This window comes from Mesoplodon bidens, assembly GCF_964165515.1.
Source record: "Mesoplodon bidens genome assembly, chromosome: 11".
NCBI classification, from domain to species: Eukaryota; Metazoa; Chordata; class Mammalia; order Artiodactyla; family Ziphiidae; genus Mesoplodon; species Mesoplodon bidens.
The window spans coordinates 1,786,661-1,812,847 of NC_138167.1; the positions used below are offsets into that span (position 1 = coordinate 1,786,661).

At 43.0% G+C, this 26,187-nt stretch overlaps 1 protein-coding gene across 20 annotated transcripts in view; it reads left to right on the forward strand.

Annotated features, from left to right (window-relative positions):
- Positions 1–26,187, forward strand: part of RAD52 (RAD52 homolog, DNA repair protein) — a 59,406-nt gene that overhangs the window by 10,263 nt on the left and 22,956 nt on the right. For 3 of the 20 annotated variants that reach the window (XM_081249345.1, XM_081249335.1, XM_081249336.1), the window contains exon 1: positions 14,867–15,189. The exons of 1 other annotated variant lie outside the window; for it this stretch is intronic. The gene's annotated coding sequence lies outside the window, so the exon portion shown is untranslated. Of the gene's footprint in view, positions 1–9,013; positions 9,101–14,600; positions 14,755–14,866; positions 15,195–15,255; positions 15,553–15,832; positions 17,826–26,187 lie in introns of those variants that run through there. 16 more of the 20 variants (XM_081249348.1, XM_081249332.1, XM_081249349.1 and 13 more) reach the window with 13 other exon arrangements.

Sequence of the window (26,187 nt, forward strand, 5' to 3'; positions counted from 1 at the left end):
AAAGGGGAGGGGTAGGACTGCGGGCCTAAGACTGGGCTGACAAAATGGATTCAGTGAGACTCAGCCACACAGCATCACTGGGGACCATGACAAGAGCAGTTTATTCAGGTGGTTGAGTTGAAAATTTGATTAATTGGTTCAAGAGAGAATGGGATGGATGGAAGTACAAGTTGTGAGTATTAGCAATTCTTTAGAGAATTTCTGTTATAAACAGGAGTGGGGAAATATGAGGTCAACATTATGTTCCCATGCACCTTTCTCCTATTCCTGAATTCCACCTGACGTCATCCACCTCTGGTTTGGGATACTTGTACGTGGAGGCATACTGGCTGGTATAACAGTTTGGGATTCCCCCTTTATTACCTATTTTATTTGCATAATGAGAAGATAACTAGACTTACGTATTAAGTGTTAAGTATCTCCTACAGCATTTTAACTCCAAAATTGCAGAGAGGAGTATGAGAATAGTTTTTTAATCATTACTTCACCATACACAATATTATCTAACTTTACCTTTTATATTTGAAGTTTTTTATACCTGATTAATGTCCATATTTATGTGAGGGTGAAAAAGAATTTACCACAGTAAGGTTTATAGTTATAGTTTTATGTCAAATTATATAACCACAAATACTAGAAGGCAGTATAGCAGAGTCTCAGGGGCAAGGGCTCTGGAATCAGACTGCCTGGGTTCATATTCTGGCTTAACCTATCCAGGCCCTATTTCCTCATCTAAACTGGAGATAATAATTGTAAAGGTATTATAAGGATTAAATGGGGAAATACATGTAAAGTGCTTAGACTAGTAAACACTTACTAAGTATATAGTAAGTCCTTGATAAAGTTAACTAGTGTTATTACTAAGCAGTGAATCAACTGTCAGTAAGAGAAGACCTGACTTACAGTGGCTTCAGTAAGAAGGGTTTGTTCTGCTCACACAGCAGACACCCTGAATATAGGTGGCTGCTAAAATTTGCTCATTGCTACAATGCCAGGGCTTGGCTTCACTTCAGTTCCCTTGGACTTTCCCTCATGATTACACCATCACCAATCACCACATTCTCAAACAAAGGCATTCAAAGGCAGAAAGCAGGAGGCAAGGAAACAGAATCTCTGCCCCTGCGCCTTTCTCCTTTTAGGGAGGAAACCACCACTCTGTGTGTTGTGTTGTGTTCTTCAAGATTGTCTTAGTTTGAGAAAGCCCTCTGGCTAAGAAATGGAGGTGCTGGCTTTTGGTGGTCAGGCAGTCCTAAGTGCACTGATGTGGTCCACGTGAGGGGCACGGATGGGCGAGGCACCAGCTTGCTGCTACAGCTGTCTAAAGGGCATCTGATGTGGTACATATATACCTGGAATACTGCTCAGCCGTAAAAAAGATTGAAATAATGCCATTTCAGCAACATCGATGGACTGAGAGGTTATCATACTAAGTGAAGTAAGTCAGACAGAGAAAGACAAATACTATATGATATCACTTATATGTGGAATCTAAAATATGGCACAAATGAATTTATCTACAAAACAGAAACAGACTCACAGACAGACAGAACAGACTTGTGGTTGTCAAGAGGGAGGGGGTTTGGGGAGGGATGGATTGGGAGTTTGGGATGAGAAGATACACACTACTATATATAAAATAGGTAAACAACAAGGTCCAACTGTATAGCACAGGGAACTATATTCAATATCCTATAACAAACCATAATGGAAAAAAAAATTTTAATAAAGGGCATCTAAAATCTTACACATTCAAGAACACACTTCTAGGGCTTCCCTGGTGGCGCAGTGGTTGAGAATCTGCCTGGTAATGCAGGGGACACGGGTTCGAGCCCTGGTCTGGGAAGATCCCACATGCTGCGGAGCCTGTGCGCAACAACTACTGAGCCTGCACTCTAGAGCCTGCGAGCCACAACTACTGAGCCCGCGTGCCACAACTACTGTAGCCCACGTGCCTAGAGCCCAAGCTCTGCAACAAGAGAAGCCACTGCAATGAGAAGCCCACACACGGCAAGGAAGAGTAGCCTCCACTCGCCGCAATTAGAGAAAGCCTGTGCAGCAACGAAGACCCAATGCAACCAAAAATAAATAAATAAATTTACTTAAAAAAAAAAACCACTTCTAATTTCTACCCCCAAACCTGCTCTTCCCACACGTTCCCCATCTCAGTAGGTGGCAACTCCATCCTTCCTGTTACTCAGACCAAATGTTGGAGTCCTCCTTAATTCCTCTGTCTTACACATCCCATTCAATTACACTGTAGTTAATTAATCCTGTCAGATCTACCTTCAGATTCTGTCCAGAATCCAACCGCTTTCATCACCTCTGTCATCACCATTCTGACCCAACCCACCATCGTTTCTTCCCTGTATTATTTCAGTAGTTTCCTGACCGCTCTCCACTTTCTCCTCCACCATCCTTTCAAAAGCTAGATCATAATTATGTCACCTTCTTGCTCAAAACCCTCCAGTCTCAGAGTAAAACCCAGTTTCTTCTCATGGCCTGTAACTCCTCTAAGAGATTTGGTCCTCTCCGACTCTTCCCTTGCCTGCTATTCGCCCTCTAGCTCAGGCTGCCCCAGCTGCACTGACCTACTTGCTGTTCTTCAGTCATGCCAAGCATGCTCCCACCTCAAGACTCTTCTGATGGGCACAGTCTTCTGCCACAGAGCTTCCAGGCTTGATTCCTCACTTCCTTCAAGTCCCCGATGTCACCACCCTGAAGTCATCCCTGCCCCTCTCCGTACTCCCTGCCCCCCTCGCTGTTTTAGTCTTCTCCATCTAACATGCTATATATGTGTATTTATATACATGGATGTACTATGCTTCTTTCTTTATTTTCTGTCTCCCCCACAGAAATGTAAGTTCTGTGAGGGAAGGGACTTTCTTTTTTTCCCTGTTTTACCCCTAGTGCTTGGAACCTATTAGACACTTGGGGGAAAAATGCTGAATGAGTAAATGAATGAGCAAATAATATTATAAAAAAAAAAAAAAAGCTAACTGCCTGATGCCCAGACTGCAGCCGTGACACAAACTGCTCCATCTTTTTTTTTTTAACAGAAACCATTTTATGTGTTTATTTTTGGCTGCGTTGGGTTTTAGTTGCGGCACACGGGATCTTTCTTTGCAGCGCATGGGCTTCTCTCTAGCTGTGGCACATGGGTTCCAGAGTGCGCGGCCTCAGTAGTTGCGGCACGCAGACTTAGTTGCCCTGCTGCATGTGGGATCTTAGTTCCCCGACCAGGGATCGAACCCACGTCCCCTCCATTGGAAGGTGGATTCTTAACCACGGGACCACCAGGGAAGTCCCAGCAAACAATATTGAACATTCAGGTTGCTTCAAGCTTTGTGTGTACAAGGCTTTGTGCATTTTCTTTCCGTGTTTTATGATTAATACCTTTTATGAATAATTCTCAAAATGAGATTATTGAATAGGAAGGTAAAGGCATTTTTTGGCTTTTAATAAAAATAATCAAATTGTTTTCCAAAATATTTAAACCAGTTATGTAGAGGGCACCAGTTATATGATGGTCCTGCTAGGCATTCTACGTTTAAACTGTTCCATAAATTTTATAAGAAAGACTAGAAAAATTGATTATTTTTCCATATTTATTTATAACCATCAATAGTAATGTCACTTTTTTCTTTTCAGTTTTATTGAGATGTAATTGACATACAGCACTGTATAAGTTTAAAGTGTACAGCATAATGATTTGACTTACATACATCGTGAAATGATTATCACAATAAGTTTAGTGAATATCCATCACCATATGTAGATAGAAAAATTAAAGAAAAAGAAAATTTTTTTCCTTCTGATGAGAACATCAATGTATTTTTAAATAAATTAATTAATGTAATATAAATATTACTTTAAAAAATTAAAATCTCACCCACAGGCTTTCTCAGGTTCTTTCACCTTTTTGGTTCTGACCTATCCTTAGCTGACCTTAATTAAAGGTGAACTTAGTAACCTACTTTAGACAGTGCTTCCTATGTTCCTCCACTAAGTGTCATACCGGCCTCACAAGTTCTGGATTCTAAGTCCTGTTTATTAGCTTTTATCGTGGTTATAGATTCTCATGCTGGAGGGAAAGGCTGTTTTCTCTGCCTCCATGACTATTTGCCCTTTTTAAAAGTCCCATGCCCCTGCCCGCAATACGTTCTTTATCCTCTAATAATATGAATACAAGTATAGCTTATATACGCACACTTGAGTATACTTTATACAGCTGTAAATATTTACATAGAATGAGAGTAGTTATATATAATCATACATGTATTTTTTGTGGTTCAAGATCTCAGCAAGGGATGTACCTGGCTTTGGTTATCGATGAGAAATGTAGCTAATAGAACATTCAAATTACTCTGATACCCCATCCAAAATAACTCAGTTGTTAGTTCACTTTCTTCAGATACCACCTTGTCTCGTGAGCCACCTACTCCCAGATGTTATTCTAAATTACCATTTGCAGTCACTTCTCACAATGCCCACTCCCAGCTGCCTTTCTAATTCAACATTTTACAGTTCCTGCTTTGTTGCTGTTCTTTCTAGTTGTCATTTTAATCTGAGAGCTAATTATCTTTGTCAACCACCATTCCTCATAGGCCAAACTTCCAAACTGCAAGGCTTTCAGGAAGTCATTTGGTTAAATATTCCCTCATTTTTGGTTACAAATCCCTTGCTTTTTATTTTAAACTATGGAAAGCTTCGTGACTGTATTAGATTGTGCTAAATAAGAATCCAGTGACCACACTAATCAGCAAAATGATTGTGACTCTGGAAACCAAGACTAAATTGCAGTTATATCACTGGAAGTGTAGGTGGGATGTATGAAGACCTTTCTCAGTGCTCACTGATGTGACATTTAAGTCAATAGAATGGAGGTAACAGTTCCTAAATTATCACCTATAGATAGATAGATATTGTGCCTAGTAAACCTTTCTACATAGTTTCTTCATTTTGCCCCTTCTAGATTTTGTACTTCACACTTAATATTGTAAAAGCATACTTGTTTTTTGCATTCTTGTAAAGCAAATAACATGTTCAATTGTGAATATATATAAGTGAATATTTTCATGTTTTATCTAACATTTCACATATATAATTCAATTAGTGCAATCCCACCCAATTCTCATTTAAATAAAATTATTGACCATTTTACTTTGGGTATGAATCAATTCTCATTGTTGGAATGTTAAATAATTCTTTGGTGTTCCTGGGATGCAAAAAAAACAAAAACAAAAAAACCCCCCTAAAAGCATGTATTTTTTTCCTACAAAACTCACTAATTCTTCATTTGTTCAACAACTATTTATTGAATTTCTGCTGTGTGCAAAGTATAGTTCATGATAGTGAGGATATAGTGGACAAACTCTCTGCCCCCACTGAACTTGTATCCCTATAGGGGTACTATATTACTAGTATATTACCAGTATTTACTATTAATATAGTTATACTTTAACTATATTACAAAGCTATAGTAATCAAAACAGTATGGTACTGGCTTTAAGACAGGCACATAGACCAATGGAACAGAATTTGGAGCCCAGAAATAAGCATATACAGTCAACTAATAATTGACTAGGGAGCCAAGAATACTCAACAGGGAAAAGATAGTTTCTTCAATAAACAGTGCTGGGAAAACTGGATATTCACATGCAAATAAATGAAACTGTATCCCTATCTTACACCACTCACAAAAATTAACTCAGAGTGGATTAAAGACTTAAATGTAAGACCAGAAACAGTAAAACTCATAGAAGAAAACGTAGGGTAAAAGCTTCTTGACGTTGGTCTTGGCAACAATTTTTTGAAACACAAGCAACAAAGCAAAAATCAATAAGTGGGACTATAGCTGGGAGCTCCCTGGCAGTCCAGTGGTTAGGACTCAGTGTTTTCACTGCCATGGCCCGGGTTCAATCCCTGGTCAGGGAACTAAGATCCTGCAAGCTGCGTGGCATGTTAAAACAAAAACAAAAAAAAACAGTGGGACTATGATAAACTAAAAAGCTCTGAACAACAAAAGAAACAATCCAAAAAATGAAAAGACAACCTATAGAATGGGAGAAAATATTTTCAAACCACATATCTGGTAAGGGCACTAATATCCAAAATATATCAGGAACTCCTACAGCTCAATAGGAAAAAAACAATCTGATTAAAAATTAGAGAAAGGAGCTAAATAGACATTTTTCTAAAGGAGACATACAAATGGCCAACAGGTACATGAAAAGATGTTCATCAGGGAAATGTAAGTCAAAGCCACGAGATACTGCCTTACAACTGTTAGAATAGATATTATCAAGAAGACAAGAAATAACACAGTTGGCAAGGACGTGGAGAATGTAAATTGCTACAGCCACTATGGAAAAAAATTAAAAATAGAACTACCATATGATCCAGCAATTCCACTTCTAGGTATTTACCCAAAGGAAACAAAAACACTAACTTGAAAAGATATCTGCACCCCCATGTTCATTGCAGCATTATTTACAATAACCAAGATGTGGAAGCAACCTAAGTGTCCATGGATGGATAAATGGATAAAGAAGATGTGGTACATATATACACAATGGTATATTACTCAGCCATAAAAAATTAATGAAATCTTGCCATTTGTGACAACATAGATGGACCTTGAGGGCATTATGCTAAGTGAAATAAGTCAGGCAGAGAAAGAGAAATACTGTATGATCTCACTTATATGTAGAATCTAACCAAACCCTCAAACTCATGGAAACAGAGAGTAGATTGGTGGTTAGGGAATGGGGGTGGGGAAGGATGTCTGAAAATGGTCAAAGGGTACCAACTTCTAGTTATAAGATGAATAAGTTCTGGGGGTGTATGTACAGCATGGCGACTGGTTAATACTGCATTGTATACTTCAAGTTGCTAAGAAAGTACATACTAAAAATTTTCACCACACACACACACAAACACACAAAGGTAACAATGTGAGGTGATGGATGGGTTAACTAACCTTTTTCTGGTAATCATTTCACAGTACATATGTATATCAAATCATCATATTATACACCTTAAACTTACATAATGTAATAAAGGAAAAAAAAGAAAAGTGTGTAAATATATATTGGTCTCTGTCCCTGCTTCCTGGCACAGAGCTCCTAAAACTCTTGTAATCTTCCTAAATGATAAAAGTGCTAAAAGCATCTTTTGTTCTAACATTTTGTCGTTGACCCTGGTTCGTGACACAGAGATTTAGGAATCCTTTGACATTCTCTTCATGATAGGAGTGTCTTTTGTTCCAATGAGGTGACTCTGGGTGGGTTTCTAAATAACTTCAGGATGGGGCAGGGGAGGTGCTGGTCACCAGAAAGACCAAGCCATGATTAGAAGTTTGGAACATTTAGACCACACCCCCCATCCTCTGAGAAGGCAAGAGGGGCTGGAGACTGAGCTAATGATCGATCATGCCTATGTGATGAACTCTCCATAAAAATCCCAAAATTGGGGTTTGGAGAGCTTATGGTTGGTGAACATATCCATGTATTGGGAGGGCGGCACACCCCAACTCCATGGGGACAGAAGCTCCTGCGCTTGGGACCCTCCTGACCCAGTTCCTACATATCTTCTCATCTGGCTATTCATCTTGTGTCCTTTATCATATCCTTTGTTACATAATAAACTGGTAGACCTAATTAAGTGTTTCCCTGAGTTTTGTGACCTCTTCTAGCAAATGATCAAATCCAAGAAGGCCAGTAGGGGGAACCTCTGATTTGTAGACAACTCAGACAGAATTGGTGGATAGCTTGGGGACCTATTATTTGCAAATGGCGTTTGAAGTGAGGGGCAGTCTTGTGGGACTGAACCCTTAACCCGTGGAGTCTGCCTAACTCCAGTTAGTGTCAGAACTGAATGGCGTTGTAGGACGCCCAGCTGGTGTTGTAGGGAATTGCATATGTGGAAAACCCACACATTTGGTGTTGGAAGAGTGAGTGTGTCAATATTATGAGAGTAAAGGAGAAATACACAGGAGGAAGAGGGTAGTTTTTCCCTTATAGTTTCTCACTCATTTCATTTCGTTCTTTGCAAAGTCACTTTATCAGAGACGCCTTCCCCAAATCATCACTCCATCTAAACAGCACCACCGTTCTCATCATGCTAGCTCCTGCCTCAGTCTTCATCATAGCCCTTCCTTCTACCAGCCATACCGTGTATTTGTTTGCTTGCTCGACCTTTCTCTGCCTTCTAGGATACAAGCTCCGTGGGATCCTGGACTTTGTTCTTCACTCCATCCTCACTGCCTGCATTGGTGTCTTTCACATAGGAATGGCTTAATCAATATTTATTTGATGAAAGGTGAATAAATGAATGAATGAGAAATACTCACCCTTTACTATACTATGGGAACCCCTAACTGGTAAAATATTGTGAAGTGACATGTTATACAGCACTCTACACAAAACAGAAGAAAGCCACATATCTCACACGGAAGCTTAAGACCATTTTAACTACATGAATGAACACTTTCCTTTTAAAAAATTGTTCTTCTATGCCCAGCAAAGGAAAACCATCAACAAAATGAAAAGACAACATGTGGAATGGGAGAAAATATTGGCAAATGATGTGATTGACAAGGGGTTAATCTCCAAAATATACAGATTGAGAAAACAAGCCACCCAATCAAAACATGGGCAGAAGAGCTAAATAGACATTTTTGCAAAGAAGACATACAGATGGCTAACAGGCACATGAAAAGATGCTCAACATTGCTAATTATTAGAGAAATGCAAATCAAAACCACAATGAGGACTTCCCTGGTGGGGCAGTGGTTCAGAATCCGCCTGCCAATGCAGGGGACACGGGTTCGAGGCCTGGCCCAGGAAGATCCTACATGCCGCGGAGCAACTAAGCCCGTGGGCCATAACTACTGAGCCTGCGCTCTAGAGCCCACAAGCCACAACTACTGAGCCCGTGTGCCACAACCACTGAAGCCCGTGCACCTAGAGCCCGTGCTCTGCAACAAGAGAAGCCACTGCAATGAGAAGCCCGCACACCACAACAAAGAGTAGTCCCCGGTTACTGCAACTAGAGAAAGCCCGCGCAGCAACGAAGACCCAACGCAGCCAAAAATAAATAAGTAAGTAAGTAAGTAAGTAAATAAATAAATTTATTTAAAAACAAAATAGGACAAGGAATACCTGTATACACTTTACCCAGATATGCCTTATAGTTAACACTTCACTCCATTTGCTTTATCTGTGTTCTATGTATCTATCTATCCATCCATCTATCTATAATTAAAGGGTGAGTTTCATCCATCGTAGCTCTTTAACCCTAAATACTTCAGTGTGTATTTCCTAAGGATAAGGGTTTTTCTCCACTAACATAACCATAGTTGTCAGCTTTATAAATTCATAAGATTACATTGATTTAAGAATGTAATCGATCATCCATACTCCAGCATGATCAACTGAGCCCAAAACGTCCTTTACGGCATTTTCCCCCTCCAGCACAGGATCCAGTCTAGGGTCGGGTACTACATTTGTTTGTCAGATCTCTTTACCCTCTCTGATCCTGGGACGTTTTCATAGCCTTTATCTTTTCTGACACTGACATTTTGAAGAAGGCAGTGTCTACCACCCCTGCGCCTAACACACACTTTTTCTCTTGTAACTGAACGTTCCTCATTCTGCATTTGTCTGATGTTTTTTGTGATTAGACTGAGGTTATGCATTCTCTGTTGGAACACGGCGAGGGGATGCGGTGTCCTCCTCAGGGCATCGCATCTGGAGACAGTGTCCCGCTATCCTCACTGGTGATGTTAATTTGATCACCTAGTCAAGGTTTGCCCAATTTCTCCACCATACTATTACTGTTGTTGTTTTTTTTTCCTTCCTCCTTTGCAGTTTATGTCTATGGGGAGACAGTTTAAGATCATGCCAGTATTCTCCTCATCCAAATTTCCCCTCAGATTTAACATCCATTGATGATGCTTGCCTGATTCAATCTTTACCACGACAGTAGCCAAATGATAATTTTCCAACTCCAGCACCTCCTCAACATTTGCCAGTTGACCCTTGTCATTCTGGTTTTTTTTTTTTTTAATTGGGAAGGACTCATCAATTCTTCTCAGTACAACTTTCCACATATCCCAAAAGTCAGATAAATCTCTCAGCACCGTTTTTCCCCCTGTGGACATTCCATCTGGAGCTCTTCGTCCTCTCCTCCACTTCAGACTCGTGGTCCCCTGGCTGCTGCGCAGCTGCCTTCCTGAGATTTTCACTTCTTATCATCTAAGGAATTTCATGGCCTTTTTTCTGTGTTGGATCCTGTTTCCTGAGTCCTGTGCCTTCCTCTTTCTTAGTTTCCTTTTAAGTTTTGAAGAGAAGAGACATTCTTCTCTAGCTTTCTGAGAAAAGGTAGGCAACAAGTTAATTTTTTTTGAGCATATGTGTGTCTAAAAATATCTTTACTTATTCATCCACTTTACTGATAATTTGGGTATTGAATTCTAGGTTAGAAGTTATTTTCCCTTGGAATCTTTAGTGTCTTTTAGCTTCTGTTGCAGCACGGAGGAAGTCCAAATGCAGTCTGATTCCTGATACTTTTGATGTAACCTGATACTTTGTATGTAACATACTTTTTTGGTTTGCATTCTGAATACTTTCATTTAAAGTATTTCCTCTACCTCTTATGGTATAAAATTTCTCAGTGTAGCTCCTTTTTAATTCATCATTCTGAGGCCTGGGGTGGGACCTTTCAATATGAAGATGTATGTCTTTCAGGTCTGAAGAGTTTTTTTGTGTTTTCTCTGTATTAATTTCTTCCAGGTGTTTTCTTATTCTCTCTTTCTGGAATACCTATTTGTCAGATGTTGGACTTGAACTGATGCTTTAATTTTCATATTGTTTCTCTTTTATTATCCATCTCTTCGACCAACTTTCGGAGACATTTTTTTTAACCTTATCTTCCAAACTTATTAGTGAAATTTTTATGTTAGGTATCATATTTTAAATTTCTAAGTGCTTTTTTTTTTTACATCTTCATTGGAGTATAATTGCTTTACAATGGTGTGTTAGTTTCTGCTTTATAACAAAGTGAATCGGTTATACATATAGATATGTTCCCTTATCTCTTCCCTCTTGTGTCTCCCTCCCTCCCACCCTCCCTTTCCCACCCCTCCAGGTGGTCACAAAGCACCGATCTGATCTCCCTGTGCTGTGCGGCTGCTTCCCACTAGCTATCTACCTTACGTTTGGTAGTGTATATATGTCCATGCCTCTCTCTCGCTTTGTCACAGCTTACCCTTCCCCCTCCCCATATCCTCAAGTCCATTCTCTAGTAGGTCTGTGTCTTTATTCCTGTCTTACCCCTAGGTTCTTCATGACATTTTTTTTTCTTAAATTCCATATATATGTGTTAGCATATGGTATTTGTCTTTCTCTTCCTGACTTACTTCACTCTGTATGACAGACTCTAGGTCTATCCACCTCATTACAAATTGCTCGATTTCATTTCTTTTTATGGCTGAGTAATATTCCATTGTATATATGTGCCACATCTTCTTTATCCATTCCTCCAATGATGGACACTTAGGTTGTTTCCATCTCCGGGCTATTGTAAATAGAACTGCAATGAACATTTTGGTACATGACTCCTTTTGAATTATGGTTTTCTCAGGGTATATGCCCAGTAGTGGGATTGCTGGGTCATATGGTAGTTCTATTTGTAGTTTTTTAAGGAAGCTCCATACTGTTCTCCATAGTGGCTGTATCCATTTACATTCCCACTAACAGTGCAAAAGGGTTCCCTTTTCTCCACACCCTCTCCAGCATTTGTTGTTTGTAGATTTTCTGATGATGCCCATTCTAACTGGTGTGAGGTGATACCTCATTGTAGTTTTTTTTTTTTTTCCGGTATGCGGGCTTCTCACTGCTGTGGCCTTTCCCGTTGTGGAGCACAGGCTCCGGACGCGCAGGCTCAGCAGCCGTGGCTCACGGGCCCAGCCGCTCCGTGGCATGTGAGATCTTCCCGGACCGGGGCACAAACCCGTGTCCCCTGCATTGGCAGGCGGACTCTCAACCACTGCGCCACCAGGGAAGCCCTCATTGTAGTTTTGATTTTCAGTTCTCTAATAATTAGTGATGTTGAGCAGTTTTTCATGTGCTTCTTGGCCTTCTGTATGTCTTCTTTGGAGAAATGTCTGCTTAGGGGGCTTCCCTGGTGGTGCAGTGGTTGAGAGTATGCCTGCCGATGCAGGGGACACAGGTTTGTGCCCCGGTCCGGGAAGATCCCACATGCCGCAGAGCGGCTGGGCCCGTGGGCCATGGCTGCTGAGCCTGTGTGTCCGGAGCCTGTGCTCCGCAACGGGAGAGGCCACAACAGTGAGAGGCCCGCGTACCGCAAAAAAAAAAAAAAAAAAAAAAAAAAAGAAATGTCTGCTTAAGTCTTCTGCCCATTTTTGGATTGGGTTGTTTGGTTTTTTAATACTGAGCTGCATGAGCTGTTTATATATTTTGGAAATTAATCCTTTGTCTGACGATTCATTTGCAAATATTTTCTCCCATTCTGAGGGTTGTCTTTTCGTCTTGTTTATGGTTTCCTTTGCTGTGCAAAAGATTTAAGTTTCATTAGGTCCTATTTGTTTATTTTTGTTTTTATTTCCATTACTCTAGGAGGTGGGTCAAAAAAGATCTTGCTGGGATTTATGTCAAAGAGTGTTCTTCCTATGTTTTCCTCTAAGAGTTTTATAGTGTCTGGTCTTACATTTAGGTCTCTAATCCATTTTGAGTTTATTTTTGTGTATAGTGTTAGGGAGCGTTCTAATTTCATTCTTTTACATGTAGCTGTCCAGTTTTCCCAGCACCACTTATTGAAGAGACTGTCTTTTCTCCATTATATATCCTTGCTTCCTTTGTCATAGATTAGTTGACCATAGGTGTGTGGGTTTATCTCTGGGCTTTCTATCCTGTTCCATTGATCTATATTTCTGTTTTTGTGCCAGTACCATATTGTCTTGATTACTGTAGCTTTGTAGTATGGTCTGAAGTCAGGGAGTCTGATTCCTCCAGCTCCGTTTTTTTCCCTCAAGACTGCTTTGGCTATTCGGGGTCTTTTGTATCTCCATACAAATTTTAAGATTTTTTAAATTTTCTAGTTCTGTAAAAAAATGCCATTGGTAATTTGATAGGGATTGTATTGAATCTGTAGATTGCTTTGGGTAGTATAGTCATTTTCACAATATTGATTCTTCCAATCCAAGAACATGGTATATCTCTCCATCTGCTGGTATCATCTTTAATTTCTTTCATCAGTGTCTTATAGTTTTCTGCAGACAGGTCTTTTGTCTCCCTAGGTAGGTTTATTCCTGGGTATTTTATTCTTTTTGTTGCAATGGTAAATGGGAGTGTTTTCTTAATTTCTCTTTCACATTTTTCATCATTAGTGTATAGGAATGCAAGAGATTTCTGTGCATTAATTTTGTATCCTGTAACTTTACCAGATTCATTGATTAGCTCTAGCAGTTTTCTGGTGGCATCTTTAGGATTCTCTATGTATAGTATCATGTCATCTGCAAACAGTGACAGTTTTACTTCTTCTTTTCCAATTTGTATTCCCTTTATTTCTTTTTCTTCTCTGATGGCCGTGGCTAGGACTTCCAAATCTATGTTGAATAATAGTGGTGAGAGTGGACATCCTTGTGTTGTTCCTGAACTTAGAGGAAATGCTTTCAGCTTTTCACCACTGAGAATGATGTTTGCTGTGGGTTTGTCGTATATGGCCTTTATTTTGTTGAAGTAGGCTCCCTCTGTGCCCACTTTCTGGAGAGTTTTTATCATAAATGGGTGTTGAATTTTGTCAGAAGCTTTTTCTGCATCTATTGAAATGATCATATGGTTTTTCTTCTTCAATTTATTAATATGGTGTATCACATTGATTGATTTGCGTATATTGAAGAATTCTTGCATCTCTGGGATAAATCCCACTTGATCATGGTGTATGATCCTTTTAATGTGTTGTTGGATTCTGTTTGCCAGTATTTTGTTGAGGATTTTTGCATCTATATTTATATACTTATTTTAATATGTATGCTTTTTGGTTTTATTAAAGTTAAACCTTTTTTCCTATTTATTATCTTTCTCCTTTTGTGAAATATCCACTCACTTCATTTGTCTATATTTCCTGAGTTGTTAGAAGTTTTTATATATGAATTCTCTTCACCATACATGTCAATAATATTTCCCCTTTTCTTGTTTATTTTCTACTTCCAGAAGCTAAAAAAGTTGAATGTAGGTAGCTACAGTTATCCATCTTTTACTTCATGATTACTTTATCAGCTTTTATAGTTAGAAAGCTTTTTTCTGCGTTCTGAGGTCGGATATTCTTCTGCATATGTTTTTTACTTTGTTTTATGTGTATCTGCGTATATTTAACATTTCGCCCTTGAAATCAGCTGTAATTTATTTCAGTGCATATTTTGATAAGGAATATAACCCCAAACAGTAACTGTCCCAGCACCATTTGGAAGCCAACATTCCTTTCTTTACCAAATGCATTGGGGGTGGGGGGGCGGGGGTGTTCCCGGGAGGAGTGAGCAGTCAGCCCAGCAGGAAGTGACTCGCCCGGGGCTTTGCTGCTCACATAGGGGTCCGCGCGGCTAGAAGGGCGCCGGGGCAACAGCTGGAAAACGCAGAGACTGATTTTGTTGGAGTTTTCCGCAATCAGCTCGGAGTCGCGATGACAACTTTTTAATCTTGCTTTGCTCGGTGCTGTAAGACGTCCCGAGCGCATGTCGCCACGCAGCGTCTCCCGACGCGAGCGCCTGGGAGTCCTGCAGACCCGGGGGCGGGGGTGGGGGGGGGAGTGCGGGGAGGTGGGCGTGTGGAGCCGGGACGGAGACTGGGATGTGTGCGGGGCGGTGACTGGCGTGTGCCGGGCGGGAGCGGGCGCGGCCTGGGCCGGCGGGCTCCTCGGCCTGCGATCCAGGCCGCGCTCTGACGACCGGCCTTAGCAGGATGCAGGGGAACGGTCCTCTCCCGCAGCAGCCTAGGGGCACTGAGCGGCGCCGAGCGGTCCTGCCGCCCCTCGTCGGGCTCGGGCTGCCGGGCTGGGAGCGCTGAGGGCGGCGCCCCGAGGCCGGGCGAGCTCGCCGGCCGCCAGGGGGCAGCAGAGATCCCGGCAGCGCAGGGTCCGCGGAAGCCAAGCGGAGGGAGCGGCGGCACGGAGGTCAGGTTCGCGCTGTTAGCTTGCTTTTGCGGCTCTCGACAAACGGCTCTGCTCCCCCTCCGACTTGACTTGCGGCTCCTCTTCCTGTGCCCGGCAGCGGCCCGGCACATTTTCGGTCGGACCTTCTTCCGAGGGCCCTTCCGCGCGTTCACGCAGTTATGGCCCGGGGCAGAGCGGCCCGGACCTTTTCCCCAGCGTCCTCTGCGCGGTCGTGCCGGAGCCCTCTTCTCCGCGTTCAGCCCACCCCAGCCAGGCGCGCTCTCCCGCCTGGACCTCCTTCCCAGCGTCCTCTGCGCGGCTGTGCGCGAGCGCCCTTGCCCGCGTTCAGTCGGCACGGAGCTTCCTGCGCCCTGCGTGGCCGAGGTTCGTGAGTGGGGTCTCCGCCGGGTGGGGAGCTCGTCTTGGGAGTCCCGGCCCAATGGTCCTAGGCCCAGCAGCGTGTGCTGAACCGCGAGGGCGCTGGGGCCCGAGGGCGCCGGGACGGGCGGGGCGGGGACTGGGCCGCGGGGTATTTGGTGCCCGCGGGCGGGGATGGAGGGTGTCCGCGGCTGGGCCGCCGGGCGGGAGAGGCTACGGCGGGGACGGAGTTAACCGTTTAGGAGGGATTTGACAGGTGAGCGCGTCTTCAGCCTTTCTAGACCTTTCTTTAAAAATTGAGAGAGAATTCACATACGACTAAATTCATCCTTCTAAAGAGACCAGTTGAGTGGTTTTTAGTCAGGGGATTATTGGGCCGCCATCACCGCTGTCCAATTGCAGAGCGTTTCATCGCCCCGGAAGGAAATCCCGAGCTCGTAGCAGACGCTTCTCCTGTCCCGCTGCCCAGCCCCACCGGGCCGCTTCCTGTCTCTGAGTTTGCGGGGCCAGGATAGTTCACCTCAGTGCAGTCAGACGGCGTTCGTCCTCTCGTGGGCGGCTCCTTGCGCGCTGCCTAGGTCCTCGGGGTTCGTCCGCAGTAGCAGTGGTCGGCGCTCGCCCCTTTTTACGGCCGAATGATACTAGTTCAGCGTAGGGAGAGACCATGTTGTGTTTCTCCGTCAGTCGATGGGCATTTGGGTTTTTGCACCTTTTGGCTTCCGAGACCTTTTGAGGTCTGTTCCTCCACGGAACTCAGAGTCGGAGGCACAGTCAACTTAAAACCCTTCTCCCAACATTGAACTCTGGGATCGGACCAGGTCGTGTCCAGTGGCGTCGGGTCAGCTGTCTTGCAGGAAAGTTTGCCAGGGTTTCTGTCCTCGGCTCAGCACTTGCTCGGCCGTCGGCTGTGGTGGTCACAGGCAGAGAAGCGTCGGTGTGCGGGTGTCATCAGCGATGCCGCCAAGACCTGTTGGCGCGTGATAGGAACCTGGTGGACTCGGAGATGAGCGCATGAAGGTGGCTGAGAGCTGTGGGAGAGAGACGTCTGACCTCCGAGCACGCCCCGTTCATCTCCGTTATTTGCGGATGCACGGCCCGGCTAACACTCCTCGGGAGCTTCCAAGTAGATAGCAGGGCCAACGCGCCCGTCCCCAGCTCAGGTCCAGCAAGGCGTCCCCCTGCCTTCTTGTCTCCGCTCACACTGTAAACCTGCGTCCTTGTTGTGGCATGTTTAGTGCCACAGTTTTATGCTTTTCGTTAGTGATTCCACGTTCTTTCTTTAACGCATTTTTTAAAAATTGAATGAGGAATTCTTTAAATTCTATAGTTCTTTACAGCGTTCAGAAGTTCCACTGCCCCGCTCTCGCCCCTCCCTTCTTCCCTCTCCCCACTGGTAACCACTGGTTTGTTCTCTGTATTTGTAAGTCTGCTTCTTTTTTGTTTTGTTCACTAGTTTGTTGTGTTTTTTAGATTCCACATATAAGTGATATCATGCAGTATCTGTCTTTGTCTCTCTGACTTATTTCACTTAGCACAGTGCCCTCCAAGTCCATCCATGTTGCTGTGATTTCACGGTTTAGAATGTTCTCCAAGCTTAGTGCTGAAGTGCTGTGTGGTGTTCCTAAGTGCAGGGTGGCTGTGATGTGCCTTACAGAGACACGCACGGCAAGCTTCTCTTAGATGAGCTTTGTTCGGGGCTGAGTTATGTGCTGTTGGCTGTGATTTCAGTAGTTATGCATCAACAATACATACTAAATAGGGTGCCTTTAATAGACAGAAGCAGGCAAAGCAAGCTTTTGTATTGACTGGTCAATGAAAATGTAGTGACTGGAGGCTCGCAGGAACCTAGGCCTGTATTTCTGCTAAGAGCAGTGGCTCGGTATTGGATTATTGAGTGTTCATGGTAACTGTAGAACATGAGTATCATGAATAGTGAGAATGGACTATGTAACCAATTTAGTTATTCAAGGGCAGAAAGCCTAGTGGGGATATTGATTCAACTTCTGTGACTTTTAACATTTTTCCACTCAGGGTATTCATTTATTTTATTTATTTATTTATTTATTTATTTAAATTTTTTTGCGGTACGCAGGCCTCTCACTGTTGTGGCCTCTCCCGTTGCGGAGCACAGGCTCCGGACGCGCAGGCTCAGCGGCCATGGCTCACGGGCCCAGCCGCTCCGCGGCATGTGGGATCCTCCCGGACCGGGGCACGAACCCGCGTCCCCTGCATTGGCAGGCGGACTCTCAACCACTGCGCCACCAGGGCAGCTCCTCAAGGTATTCATTTTTAATAACGTTCTGGCAGTTTTGAAGCGAAGAGGAGCTAAAATAAAGCTAAAATGCTCTTTATTCTGCAAGCTGGGTAGGGACTCTGCTCAGTCCTGGAGATTCGGTAGTTAGTATACGGCCCCGCTGTTCTCCAGCAGCGGAGTGTGGGTTATGGTGTGCTGTGATAAATGTCTAAATGCTATGGGAACATAGGGTTAATTCTGTTGAGAGTGTAGTGAGGTGTGTAAGGCTTCAAGGAAGAGATGACATTTTGAGATCTGTTTCCTTCTTTTTACTTAAATAATTCTTTTTCTACTCTTGCTAAATTTTGAAAGAAGTATTACGAACATGAGAGTAGCACGTACATAAATGAAAATAAAGAATTTTGATACCCAGTCCTGTTCTTCTTTTTTTTTTTTTTTGCGGTAGGCGGGCCTCTCACTGTTGTGGCCTCTCCCCTTGCAGAGCACAGGCTCCGGACGCGCAGGCTCAGCAGCCACGGCTCACGGGCCCAGCCGCTCCGCGGCATGTGGGATCTTCCCAGACCGGGGCACGAACCCGTGTCCCCTGCATCGGCAGGCGGACTCTCAACCACTGCGCCACCAGGGAAGCCCAGTCCTGTTCTTCTTGATCTGCACAGTCAGAACTTCACCGGTCACTGAGCTTGGTCACTTCTGCCTGTGATGCAAATCCAGAGTCCACCCTCTCTCTCCGTGGCTGTTTTCTTGGTTGAGCCTCTGTCATTTCCTCTCTGGACTGTTGTAACATAGACTCCAGCTGCTCTCTCCATCAGTTATTTGCTGCTGACACAGACCTTTAATTCTCAGCCTAAAATTTCCATTGCTCTCCCACGTTTACAAACTAAAGTTTTAAGCTTTTAAAGGTGGCTTATTTAACCCTTCATGATAATACCCTGCCCTGTCTTTAATAAAGATGAGGTCAGACAAAAGAGGAAACTATCCTTATGTAGCGTGCCTTCTTTCCTCTTTACTCCTTCCTTCCTTTCTCCCTCCCTCCACATATAATTAGAAAAATGCTTTTAGGTGATAAGGAAATAGATGAGAATAAAAAACATTTTTGCCAATCTTCTTAATATCTTGAATTCATCAATTTCGTGCTTACAGCCACTATCTTAGCTAAGGCTCTTACCCCTCACCCCCCCAAAAGTCTTTTTTTTTTTTTGGTCATATGTTTTTATTTCTTTGGAAAAACACCTATCAGAAGAATTCTTGGGTCATATGGCAAATGCATGTTTAATTTCTAAAGAAATTGTCAGATTTGTTTCAAAAATGATAAAACCATAAAGCTTCTAGAAGAAAATATGGAAGAATATCATCATGACCTGGAGGTGTGCAAAGCTTTCTTAGACAAGACTTAGAAAGCAATAACCACTGGGGGAAAAAAAAGATAAATTGGATTGCATCAAAACTGAAAACTTCTCATTTAAGGTAACTAAGAAAATGAATAGACAAGCTCTGACACCTGTTTGACAAGGAACTGATATCCAAGGTATATAAAGAACCATTAGGGTTCAAGGCCTGAGACTAATCCTCTGTGGCCTGCTGCTCTAAACTCTGGCATGCTGGCTTCATCTTCAAGCCATCCTTTTTTCATGAAGTGTACCATGTGTTTATAGCTGAGTAGTTTTATCAGCCTGTTTCCTGCCAACAGTGTATGAGCATTCTGGTTACTTCACATCCTTGCCAACTTTTAGTATTGTCGGTCTTTATTTTTAGCCATTCTAGTGGGTGTAGAGTGGTATGTCATTATGGTTGGTTTTAATTTTAGTCCTTGATTACTAATGATGTTGAGCACTTTTTCCTGTGTTTATTGACATTTTTATATCTTCCTTTGTGAAATGCCTGCTCGAATCTTTTGCCCATTTAAGATTGGGTTAATTGTCTCTTTATTATTGAGTTGTAGGAGTTCTTTATATGTCCTTTTTAGATCCTGGATATCAGTCTTCGTGGTTGCCTATTCATTTTCTTAGAGCTGTTTTTGATAAGCAAAGTTTTACATTTTGATGTAGTCATATTTGTCATTTTTTCTTTTATAATTATTGCTTTCTGAGTCCTAAGTAAGAAATCTTGGTTACCTCCAGGTTGTGAAGGTACACTTATGTATTTTCTTGTAGAAATTTTATAGTTTTAGCTTTCATGTTTAGGCCTATGATCCATCTCTAGTTTTTGTGAATGGTGTGAAAATTATTTTGTGAAGAATATTAAATGTTCTTCCCATACAGATATCCAGTTGTTCCAGTATCATTTGTTGAAAATGCCATTTTACTGCATTGGTACCTTTGTTGACATTCAGATGACTGTACACATGGCAGTTGATGTCTGGACTCTTCTGTTCCGTTGATCAGTCCTTATGTCAGTACCACCCTGTTTTAATTATAGTAGATCTTTTTTTTAAATAAATAAATAAATACATTTATTCATTTATTTATTTATTTTTGGCTGCGTTGGGTCTTTGTTGCTGTTTGCGGGCTTTCTCTAGTTGCGGCAAGTGGGGGCTACTCTTTGTTGCGGTGCATGGGCTTCTCATTGCGGTGGCTTTTCTTGTTGCGGAGCATAGGCTCTATGTGCGCAGGCTTCAGTAGTTGTGGCTCGCGGGCTCTAGAGCACAGCCTCAGTAGTTATGGCGCACGGGCTTAGTTGCTCCATGGCATGTAGGATCTTCCCGGACCAGGGCTCGAACCCGTGTCCCCTGCATGGGCAGGTGGATTCTTAACCACTGCACCACCAGGGAAGCCCTATAGTAAGTCTTGAAGTTGTGCAGTGTAGGTCAACAACTTTGTTGTTTTTCAAGTTTGATTTGTTTAGTTTAGATCCTTTGCATTTTCCACATAAATGTTAGAATCATCATCTTACCAGTTTCTAAAAAAAGTCTCGTGGGATTATGATTGCAATGGCATTGAATCTTTAGATCAATTTGGGAAGAATTTACATATTAACAGTATAGAGTCTTCAAATGTATGAACGTGGTGCATCTCCTGTTTAATTTAGGTCTTTAATTTCTTCTGGTACTGTTTTATAGTTTGAAGAGGTCTTATGCATTGTTCATTAAAATTACTCCTAAGTATGTTTTTTTAACTCATAGTGGAGCCATCATTCACATTGTTGCTCTGTATACAGTGTGCCATTTTTTTCTGACTGCTTCTAAGGTTTTCTCTTTATTTTTGGTTTTTAGCATTTTGCCTGTGGTGTATCTAAGTGTGATTTCCTTTGTGTTTATCCTGCTTTGAGATTTGCAGATCTTCCTAAATCTATAAACTTATGCCTTTCACCCAATTTGGGAAAATTTGAGCCATTATTTAAAAAAAATTTTTATCCCCATTCTCTTTAACCTTTTCGTTTGGGACTTTGATTATATGTGTTAGCCATTTTGATGTTTTCCCCCAGGACCCTGAAGCTCCTTTGTTATTTTCAATCTTTTATTTTTTCTTCTTTTTCAGATTATTTAATTTCTTTTGAACTATCTTAAGTTCACTATTGAACTATCTTAAGTTCTTTTTTATATCTAATTTTGCATTTTGTGGACAGGATTGACAGTTTGGGGTGATTTACAAGATTCCTTCTTCGAGTGTTTCCTATTCTTTTAGTAATTTTATTATTTATTTACATTTTGGCTGCGTTGGCTTGTCGTTGCTGGGCCCCGGCTTTCTCTCTAGTGGTGGCAGGCAGGGACTACTCTTCATTGCAGTGCACAGACTTCTCTTTGCGGTGGCTTCTCTTGTTGTGGAGCACGGGCTCTAGGCGCTTGGGCTTCAGTAGTTACAGCTCGCGGGCTCTAAAGCACAGGCTCAGTAGTTGTGGCACATGGACTTAGTTGCTCCGCGGCATATGGGATCTTCCCGGACCAGAGCTCGAACCCGTGTCCCCTCATTGGCAGGCGGATTCTTAACCACTGCGCCACCAGGGAAGCCCTCCTTTGACTTTTAAATGTTCTCTTGTCTTATAGGATCCTAAATTTTGCCCTTCACAGGACAGTCTCAAAGGGCATCCGTCATTCCTTTTCCTTCTTCTCAGAAGCCCCGCCTTGCCAGTTCTGCCTCACCGAGTTGTACACACACTTGGCTCTTTCTCCAGAGGCTGCACTCATCTCCCAGAACGTTTCGTCGGTATCTTCTTCATACCTAGTGTGGGTCTTCTTTTTCCGGGAGTGATTTTAGTTCTATCTTGGGGTCTGCATCCTTCTCTTCTCCCTTCTATGCATTTCTCTTCCCATCTGGGTCCCACCTTGCTCTCCTCAAAAAGTCGAGATGAGAGTTCGAGAACTATCTCCACCAGAAATTGATATATATATTTTTTTACTTCTAGGCAATTTGAAACTTCCATTTTCAGTCTTCTAATTATGTTAGGAGATACAGGATATTTCTGGTTTTATTTGTTCCTTTTGTTGGTGCATATAGGTTTTGGCAGATGTATTGGGATATTTAGATTTATGTAGCTGCCATAACTTTGGCTATCAGGAAGTCTTTCCTAACATTCTATTTTGAAAAATTTGAAGCCTCTAGGAAAGTTATACAATGAATGCCTGCATACCCTTCACCTAGATTCATAGGTTTGTTACTTTATCTCTTTCTCTCCCTGTCTTTACCCATGCACACATTTCACTAGTTGAGTGATTTGAGAGTAAGTTGCAGAAAACATAACAGTTTTTTCTAATGCCTCATCATGTGTCTCCTAGTAACAAGTTCATTCTCCTGTATGATCATGATAGAGTTATCACACTCAGTATCTGTGACAGCGATACAGAACCATTGTCCAATATGCACTTCATCATCAGATTTCCCCCACTGCCTTAGTCATATCCTTTACAGATTTTTTTTTTCTGATCTAAAATCCTATAAAGGGTCACACAGTGTGTTGTCCTGTCTCTTTAGTCTCCTTTAATCTAGAAGAGTTCACTATCCTTTTTGTTTTGCTTGGTTTTGTTTTTTGAGGCACTGATATTTTTGAAGAGTTCAGGCCTGGTAGATTTCAACTTGTCTGATTATCTCCTCATGATTAGAGCCATGATTAGATTGGTAGAGATGTTGGTGATATTATTATGTTTGACTGCTTGGTTAAGGTGGCTGCCAGATTTCTCCATTGTGGGGGTGTCTTTTGCCCCCCTCCATTTTTTCTCCAAGTGCAAGTAGTGTATTTGGGGACTGACCTCAAGACATACTGGGAGAACAGAGAGGCAGTGAGAAGGGACGGAAAAGGCAGTCAACAAAGGGTGCAACCCAAGCTGATTCCACCAGGAGCCTGGAGCCAGCGCAGAACTCACGGCTTAGCTTATCCTACAGAAGGGGTGAGAAATCTAGGGTCTTTAAATGCCAGCTCCCGTCAGTCACTGAGGGCTGCTCCAGGGGCATCCGTTCTCTGGTACTTGCAGCTTACCCTGAACAGGTGCAGAATGGGCCCGATGCCAAGCAAGCCCGCAGGCAGAGATGCAGGTGTTGGCGTGTGGAAGTTAGGCTGGGCATGTGCTGTTGCGGTGAGAGCTGATGGGATAGTTAGCACAGCACCCCTAGTGTCTGCTAGGCCTGGGGACCCCAGGACCTAGAGCTTGAGGCAAAAGCTTATGTGCTATTAATTTTTAGGAAGTGCAATTCCAGGAAGCAGAAGTGAAGGAAAAGGGGATTGAGGAGAGATGGAAGATGAAGTCAGTTCAAGCGTGCATTTCCAAGCTGGCCACCCCTTGGTAACAAGGACAGCTGATTGCTTGGTTTCCTTAAGCTGTCTCCCTGGAGGAGGTATAAAGAGCCACACCCCAGGACAGCCACCTATATGAGGGGAGGAGAGGATTTACTCCTCAGCGCCTTTGTCTCCCTGGTAAAAGGTTTGCCCCGTGGTACATCACCTCCCCCAGATGTGCAGATTGTGCATGTGTGGACATCAGGTGGGTCCCACGGGTTCTCACACCTCAAATGCAGGAGGGAGGCCAAGGGTGGGAGGTAAGAGGCATCCCTGTGAGCAGGAAGTAGGGGCCGTAGGGTTGTGCCCTCGCGTATGTGGTCCTCCTAATGGCAGCCAGGGTGGAGACAGTGGTCTGAGGCCTCAGAGACAGGCAGGGCCAAGACTTGAGGTCCTGCGTAAGATACGCCTGATACATTGGGAATCTACTTTGGTTTAACAGATACGCATGTACATACACATAAAACACACATATACAAGCACAGTCATATGTGAAGAAGATAACAGCTATCTGTTGCTGGTGGGGATCCAGCCACATTTTACTTCTTCCCATATTTTTGATATGTTTAAAGCTTTCTACAATAAAGATTTTAATTTTATAACAGGAAAATGGTTTGTGGACAGTTTTAGAAAGGGAGGCGGAGCAGTAAGCACTTTTTCCAAAGTTAAAACTGGCAAAAAGAATAATTCCAGGGCTTCCCTGGTGGCGCAGTGGTTAAGAATCCACCTGCCCATGCAGGGGACATGGGTTCAAGCCCTGGTCCAGGAAGATCCCACATGCCATGGAGCGACTAAGCCCATGCGCCAGAACTACTGAGCCTGCGTTCTAGAGCCCATGAGTCACAACTACTGAAACCTGCGTGCCTAGAGCCCATGCTCCATAACAAGAGAAGCCACCGCAATGAGAAGCCCACGCACCGCAACGAAGAGTAGCCCCCGCTCGCTGCAGCTAGAGAAAAGCTCGCACGCAGCAACAAAGACCCAACGTGGCCAAAAAATAAATAAATAAATTTTTTTAAAAAAAGAATAATTCCATGTTTTAGTCTATGGACAGAGACTGGTTTTGTCGTTTTTTCAATATATTGAATCTTTTTTTTTTTTTTTTTTTTGCGGTATGCGGGCCTCTCACTGTTGTGGCCTTTCCCGCTGCGGAGCACAGGCTCCGGACAAGCAGGCCCAGCGGCCATGGCTCACGGGCCCAGCCGCTCTGCGGCATGTGGGATCCTCCCGGACCGGGGCACGAACCTGTGTCCCCCGCATCGGCAGGCGGACTCTCAACCACTGCGCCACCAGGGAAGCCCAATATATTGAATCTTATAAGATTGTTTAGAAAAGTAGAAACAAATTGCTTTTTAAATGTGAGAAGTGTAACTTGCCTTATAAAATTAGTTTCTAGAATTAAAATATGTACTTTGTCTATATATCCTGCATTATGTATTTCATTCACTGGTGTATCCGTTCATTTAATATTCAGACACTTCCCTTCCTGACCACCTACTATGAGCAAGGTACTATGCTAGGCCCTGGGGGTGCCACAGAGAGTCAGGAAGAACTCCCCACCTTCTAGGGGCTCCTACTGGAGTGGGGAGAAATGGATGTGCTAGAGACAGTACTCACCAAAGATTTAAATGCCTTCTTACATTTCCCAGCCTCTGGGGCCATGTGACTAGTTCTGTCTAGGGAACTGTGACCAGAGTGATGCATGTCACAGCTAAGGCAGCTATGAGCCAGTGTGACTGCTCCAGCTCTGCCTACTCCTGCAGCGATGACCTCAGGGGTCACACATGCCAGACGGCATAGCTATAAGATGGACAGGGCTGCCAGACTGTATTAAATCTCTCGTGAGTGAGATAGAAATCTTTTCTGTGTTAAGCTATTTCCCTCCTTTTTTAAAATTGTGGTAAAATGTACATAATGTAAAATTTACCATTTTAACCATTTTTAAGCATGCAGTTCAGTGGCATTAGCACATTTGCAGTGTATACCCTTGTTTTTAACAGATAACCAGATAGGTTCTCATTTGAAACTTTGTGAATATCCTGTTCACCTACAACTTTTTAGTATCCCACTCCGTGACCTATGGGCCAAATCTGCCACCTCTTTTTTTTTTTTTTTTTTTCCTTTCCTTTGTGGTACGCGGGCCTCTCACTGTTGTGGCTTCTCCCGTTGTGGAGCACAGGCCCCGGACGCACAGGCTCAGCGGCCATGGCTTGTGGGCCCAGCCGCTCCGCGGCATGTGGCATCCTCCCGGACCGGGGCACGAACCCGTGTCCCCTGCATCAGCAGGCAGACTCTCAACCACTGCGCCACCAGGGAAGCCCCTGCCACCTCTTTTTGTAATAAAGTTTTTGTTTGTTTCTTAGTTTTTATTTTATTTATTTATTTTTGGCCATGCTGTGTGGCACGCAGGATCTTAGTTCCCTGACCAAGGATTGAACCCATGTCCCCTGTAGTGGAAGTGCCGAGTGTTAACCACTGGACCCTCAGGGAAGTCCCTAAATTTTTATTTTATATTGGAGCCTAGTTGATTAACAGTGTTGTGTTAGTTTCAGGTGTACAGCAAAGTGATTCAGTAATACATATACATGTATTTATTCTTTTTCAATTTCTTTTCCCATCTAGGTTATTACTGAATATTGGGCAGTGTTCCCTGTGCTATACAGTAGGTCCCTGTTGGTTATCCA